Source organism: Zea mays, chromosome 9, assembly GCF_902167145.1.
Source record: "Zea mays cultivar B73 chromosome 9, Zm-B73-REFERENCE-NAM-5.0, whole genome shotgun sequence".
Classification (NCBI taxonomy): domain Eukaryota; kingdom Viridiplantae; phylum Streptophyta; class Magnoliopsida; order Poales; family Poaceae; genus Zea; species Zea mays.
The window spans coordinates 42,076,900-42,083,976 of NC_050104.1; positions in this window are offsets into that span (position 1 = coordinate 42,076,900).

Here is a 7,077-nt window from a genome sequence, read left to right on the forward strand (position 1 = left end):
TTAGTATGATCCTTTTAAACTAGATGAGTACCTAGCTATTCATACATGGTATCAAACATTTTATCAATCAACATCTTTTGCCAGTCACCTCATTTCCACTTATTACTCAATGTAGCAGCATGGATCAAGCAGTCTCATTAGCTGCGAGAAGCAGACGATTCGAATCGAGTTTTTATCCTTGCAAGGTAAACCTAAACACACGACGTGGCGAGGCACTCCGTCCCCACACACATCAACCGTCCCCATCGATTCCCCGTCAGCAGAGAGGGGCTCACCGCCTTGGCGTACAATGCCTCACTGACCCCGACTGCCGTCGTGCAGTGACCGCACTTGTACCCACCATAACCGGAATGGGAGACCACGTCTCAGGTCGCATGAGGAGGGCAATCTGCTGCCAGGTTCACTCAGGTACTAGGCTTACCGATTTACCATATTTCTCGGCATGTGCTTAGTACGTTCAAACGCTTGACACACGGTACCACACCTTAATCCTTATTCCAATTTCCGTCTCGTAGACAACGCATCCCCATGGACCGTTGTCCACAGACCAATCATTATTCCGATATAAAAATGGATACAACCAATTCCTGACCTCGCGCGAGTGCTAGAAAAATCACTCGACTTCTACCGAGATCCCTAATTAGTAAAGCAGCTACTCGACCTAGCATACTAGTATCCATCTCAAAAGGAATCCTGAGTTCATGCAACTAGGGTTTCAGTCAACTCCTACACTCAAGTGCACAGTACAAGCCTACAAACATTAAGTGTAGTAAAATAGCATATATATAAACGGTTATGCATAAAACCGGGGCTTGCCTTTAATTTAACACTTAGGGGAGTGTTTGCTGGGGAGGTACTCGCTTGGCGAGCATCTACTGGTCATGTCCACCATTCTTCCTTGGGTCGTCCACCGACTGCACCTTGTGGTTGGCACCACATCACTTGCACGATCGTCTCTCGGTCCTAAATGAGATGCAAGATGCATATGTATGAATATAATGAAAAATATCACAAGATACTGCAAGCACATGATAGCGAACTAAGCATTAATTAGTAAAACACTGCAACGACTATACGCACGCGCTAGCTAGTCGTACGTTATCGACATTCATCCTTAACACCATTAAAAAGACGACGACATTTTAGATACTTACGCAACACAATAATACATCACAATTAACTAGAGAAAGAAACGTATAAAAACATGGCACATATGTTATCTCTAGCTTAACCATGGCAAGTCTATATTACTTAAGAGCAAACCAAACATTTTTAGCGAGAAGGGTGAACTAAACAATCAAAAGCGCACTAGCAGAATTTTTGGACAGCAATACAGCAGTCGCTAGTTTTAATCATAACTCTTCAAATATTAATCCAAAAATAGCCAATTAAGACTTTCTGGAAAGCTTAAAAAGTGAACTACAACTTTGGTATTTTTACCTCCACAGGATTCAGCTGTTAGCAAGGTCAAAAAGTGCAATTACAGCAGCACTGTCCAGATTTGGACAGATTCTGACTTGCAACTTCAAAAATTCACAACTGAAGATTCAGGCATCCAAACAAGGTGATCCTAGACTTTCTGAAAAGGTAATAAAATTGTCTACATATCATTTATAAACATCTTAAGGTGATTCAATATTTAACTAAGGATAAAATACACTAGAAGGCTTTGCTGTCCAGAATTGGACAGATTCAGTCTTCAGAGTTTAAACATCCTTAACTTAATCTTCAGATCACCAAAAATAGTGATCCAAGACTTTTTGGAAAGCTTAGAAAAAGTCCTACATAACTTTTATAATCACCAAGAAGTGATTCCAGTTTTAATCAAATCAAATATTACAGTTTTCGAAATCTGTTCTGACAGAGGACAGAACACAGCAATCGGTTTGTAAATTTCATAACTCTTAAACCGTCAGGCCTTTAGTTATGAAATTTTAACACAAGCAAGATCAGAAAATCATCTACAACTTTCTTATAATCTACAAGGACTGATTCAAAAATTAACTTAAGCAAACAGTACAGTCTCTGAAATCTGTACAGAAATTGGACAGATTCAGTTACTGACTTTGTAAAAAGCATAACTCCTAAACTCTCAGTCCTATGGCTGTCAAATTTTAACAAAAGTAAGATAATAAAGTTATCTACCACTTTTCTATAGCACATATCTACAGAAAATACAATTTAGTTCATCAAACATACAGCACAACTAAAACAGTGCGTGCAGCCCAAAACAGAAATTAATAAATTTCAGCTCCTATACAATTCAAGAATTGTCATGTTCTAGAGACTTAAATCATTCTAACACTTTGACAATTGTTAGAGTTAAAATAACTAAGTGAGAACTAACATGTAGACTTACTAATTTTTATACAAGTTATTTTGCGCACTAAAAGTACCATACTCAATTAACAATGCATTATCTATATCAATCAATATCGAAGCGCTTTTCACCAATAGTTTGCATTTTAATTTAGACATCACCTAAGCACTACTACTTTTCATTCGCAACCATAACCATACACATTTAGACCACAACAAGCAATTCATCGCGACTACAAACTTAACCAAAGCCATCTAACAAGTCGGCTAGCCAGAGAAACAATATAGGCCGCTATACATCACACGCGCCGGCTAGTCTATTATTATCGAAATCTGAGACACAACATGTATATGACAATCACTTAACGAGATCGACTCCTACTTAACATGAGTTGGTTAATCGCAGTATTGGACTTAGCGAACCATTTTAGACATCACAACTCAAAAACATGGGTTGGAGCAGATTAATCAGCTTTTCCTAATCATTGCTCAACTTAAAGTTGTTACTACACAGGTCATTTAAAATGGCACATTTTTGGGATCTAACATAGAGGCAATTACACATGGCGTAAAACTCCATAAGACTACATTTGCTACTGAAGGACCTGAAGCACTTATGTGCATATCTTAACGGATTGTTCTTCAATTTTAACAAGGGCCGACTTATGAACGCTACTCGCCTCCAATAATTATTGGGCTGCGATAACGCTCGTATAAGACCTCTAATCGATCAACAAGACATTTATTTATCCAAAGGGGCATGGAATGTGATAATTGACAAAGCAAAGCATCACATTGCCATACAACAAAAATCATGAGAACACCGATAGATACTATCCACTAATCGTTTGAAAAATTAAACTTACTTCTCGCTTGCCACTACATCACTCCTTAATCACACAACCATCATGAGCATCCTTCACACGATCATATAATAGCGATCTAAGCGTCGTGTCACAATACATACATCTTTCCTCACTGCGAGTATAACCACATCGCGGCATATACCCGCACACCTCAAACAAACATCTCACGCCACCACTACTATATCACACCACGGCACTCACACACCTACGTGCACTAATTAAATCCTCGCATCCCACGTATTTCCAATTTACCCATCACATTAAACAACACAACATGTTTGCTTACCAAAACGTGAAGGCAACCTTGCTACGGCCTATAACCAAAACATTTTTATACACACACACATTCCAACACCAATGTACACCACATCGACCAAAATATAATTATACAACTACGAATCGCACATATCAACAACCGCTTGTTCTTTAATCGCAAACGCGATCCTACCAATGCACATAATCGAATGCTTCACACACATCCACACATATACATGCACTGCCTGACATCAACCAAATCATACATAATGTAAACTATAAATCAATCAACCTGAACGGGATCGGATTTGAGTTGTGCAAGCACGTGGTGCACCCGACCGGTCTTGTATCAAACATGCGTGCGCGACGACTGGCATTGACGGCTAGCTGCGATTAGACACACACACAACCGTTCAACAGTTTTACCGAGCACAAAAGAAAAATATAAAAGCAGTAGTGGCAGCGAGGGTTTTCTCACCATGGGTTTCGACGACGACGCGCGGGGGCTACACAGATCGACAGCGAGTGGCCCGACCTGGCGGGCGCAACGCAGCGGGAGGTGCGTCGCTGCTGCTGCGGCTTTGGCATTTTGTCAAACACGGCGCAAGCACGACAGCGCAGGGAGTACACTGTTGTCGCTTGGCGGGGTTGAGGAGTATGGGGTGGCTCTGGGGAGGGAGCTCCTTGCCGCAGGCATGCATGGGAGAGGGACGCCTGCACTTGGGGAGGGCGCTGGCTGGGAGAGGGGGCTCGGCCATGGCAAGAACAGAGAAGGAGGAGGGAGATGTGCTGCTGTTGGGCGCCGGCAAGGGGAAGCTGCAGGGGTGGCGCCCATGGGATCTTCTCCCACTGCGCCAGGGAGGAGATGGGAGCAGAGAGCTTGGGCGCCATGGCTGCTGGGCGAAGCTGGGGCTCGGTCTGCAACAGTGGGGGTCGGCAATGGGGAAGAAGCTCTCTGCTGGAAATTCAGGGCGCCATGGAGCAAGAAGCAGAGGAAGCCGTGACCAAGGGGAGAGAAGGGGGCGCTGTGCACAGGGAGTAGGGGGAGGCGCCTGCTGGCTTGAGGAAGAAGAAGGGGAGGAGGGCGCCATGGATCAGCGCTCGCCCACGCCATGGACAGCAGAGGGAAACGTTGGGGGAGCTCGATTGCTGGCCGACCATGGAGAAGACGACTCCCTGCTGCAGCCGCTCGCCAGGAGGAGGAGCAGGGAGGGGCGCCGAGGGAGGTGCTTGCTGCTCGCCAGAAGGGGGCGCCGGCCATGGAGAGGAAAGGAGCCGTGCTCCCTGTTGCTGCTGCCGTGGGATGCCTGCTGCGCGATGGAGAAGAAGACAGGGAGGCTGCTGTGGCGGCTGGAAAAAAATGAGGGGTGGGAATGCAAAATAGCCCAAGTGCAAGGAGAGAGGGCTGCTATTTATAGAGAAACCCTAGGGCTAGGGTTGCTTAGTGGGCTGGGCCGGGCTAGGCCAAAACACGTTATTGGGCTGCGCTAAATTATTTTTTTGAATAAAAATGCTCCCGCGGAATTCGTTTCTACAGAGAACAGAGCGAATTAGAGTTTCGGCGAATGGACAATTGAGCGATTAATTCGGCCGAGAGTTGGATTTGATTTCGCTTGGAAATAATTCCTCGCGCACTATTTTAGAAATAAATGTTTCTCTCAGATTTCTGATCGGCTTTGAATTTTAGTCGGAGAAAGCGAATCGTGACATTTTAAAATCGCTGTCGGAGTGAGTTTTGAATTCGGTTTAGGTACAAAGATACTAGGCTGAGTCGAGTAAGAATTAATTAGAGGGCGACATACTGAGTATTCCGTTTAAGAGTACGGACTCGGATAAAATAGTCGGACACAGATCAACGTTCGAGGAATTAACTCGGGCTCAGACCAAATAACAGCCGTCGAGAGTTTGATTTAGAGAGCTTCAGATGAGATTTATAAATCGAGATTGACCATCGAGTTTGCATTCATTCCGAGAATAAAAGTTTTAACACGCTCCAAAATTGGTTGTTTCTCGCGATCGATTAACTCCGAATTCGGTGAACTTCCAACAGAAAGCCTGATAGACAGAGATAGACACGATCGAGAAATAGAAATTTTCACTGAGCATTCGCGTTAGGGACAAATCTCCCAACATAACACGAAACTGACACCTGGGGTGTCACACTCATATCAGATATGGTTGCCAAGGAAAACATGGCCGCAGCGCCTGATAAGGGAAAAAGAATTGAATATGCCTCTTTGAAAGATAAAGATTTTGAACTTCAGCACCTGGGTGGCCAAGAACTTTCCGAAGAGGATAAATCAGAGTTAAAAGAGTTTGCTATATCCTGTGCTTACCAGCCTGGGTCCATACTCTTCGATGGGGTCGACGAAGAGATTTTGGGATGCATTCACTGTGACGGAACCTCCCAAATCATTAGGCCCACCTACAGTTGTCCTTGTCCAGCGGACCTCGGACAACCCTGTAGATGCACCTGATCACTCGACAAGTTCGGTATCTGTATTCTTTACCTTTCCCAAGAGCGTTTCACCCGTCTCGCAGATATTACAACACATCGAAGGAACGAATAAGCATAAGCAATTACAGTAACTTAATTTACATTGAATAAAGAAAGAGTATTATTATTACAGACCAGTGATATATGAGTGCATAAATATTATTATTACAAACTCGGGAGGCAAAAACCCCTCCCGCTTAAAAGTATAATGTTTTTGAAAGGAGGACAACATCCTCCTGAGGCTTCACTCTTGAGATTCTTCCTTTGGCACCACCTTAGAGCAAAAGCAACAAAAGTTTGCTGCTTCCTCACCTACAACAACATGGGTTCAAAAACCTTGATTATGAAGTGTACTTTCGCAAGTCTTACCCGTCAAAATAAAGACTCTCAAGGATATGCTGGCTTGAGGGAGTCAAGGTAAGGCTTAATCAAGAATCAAGACTCTGTTTTGCAAAAATGCTTACTAATAGTGGATACTTAAAAATCCAGTTTTATTAACAAGTTAAGTCATTACCTGAATCTAGAGTTCTTTCTACCCTAGTTCAAGCACTTGGCCTATACTAGCCATCCTTTTATCAACCCTTCTCGTTCACTAGAATGCTACGTGTAGGGCAGTGACCAAATGTTCATGTCCGAGAAGTAACGGCGATCTGAATCGATTAATACCCAGCTGGGGATCTCTAATCACACGACATATGTAGCACTTAACCCTTGCATATGTCAACTCGCCACCGGGGTTATTAAGACCAGATCAGGTTCACGCCAACCGAGAGCACAGATACACCACCGTCCAGCCTCTTGCCACAGAGGGTACACGCTACTCGTGCCATCTCTCCACTCCCATTGCGTGTTGTCTTATTCTGGTATTAGTCTGCCCAAGGCAAAGCTTACCCATGATGTGGCATGTGACCAGTTAAAAGGTCCTCAATCATCAAGCCTACATCGACACGGTCCATAATCGACGCAGACGGAGACACTACACCGAGACTCTCTTCTCGTGCAAGTCATCCGCCCGGTCTCAGCTTTATCATTCAACCCGAAGTTTGGTACCTGACAGAGGTACATCTTTTTCGATGTTGAACCATCATGGCCATGATGGATTCACCATCAAGTTTTATTTTTGAAAACATCCCATCCCAC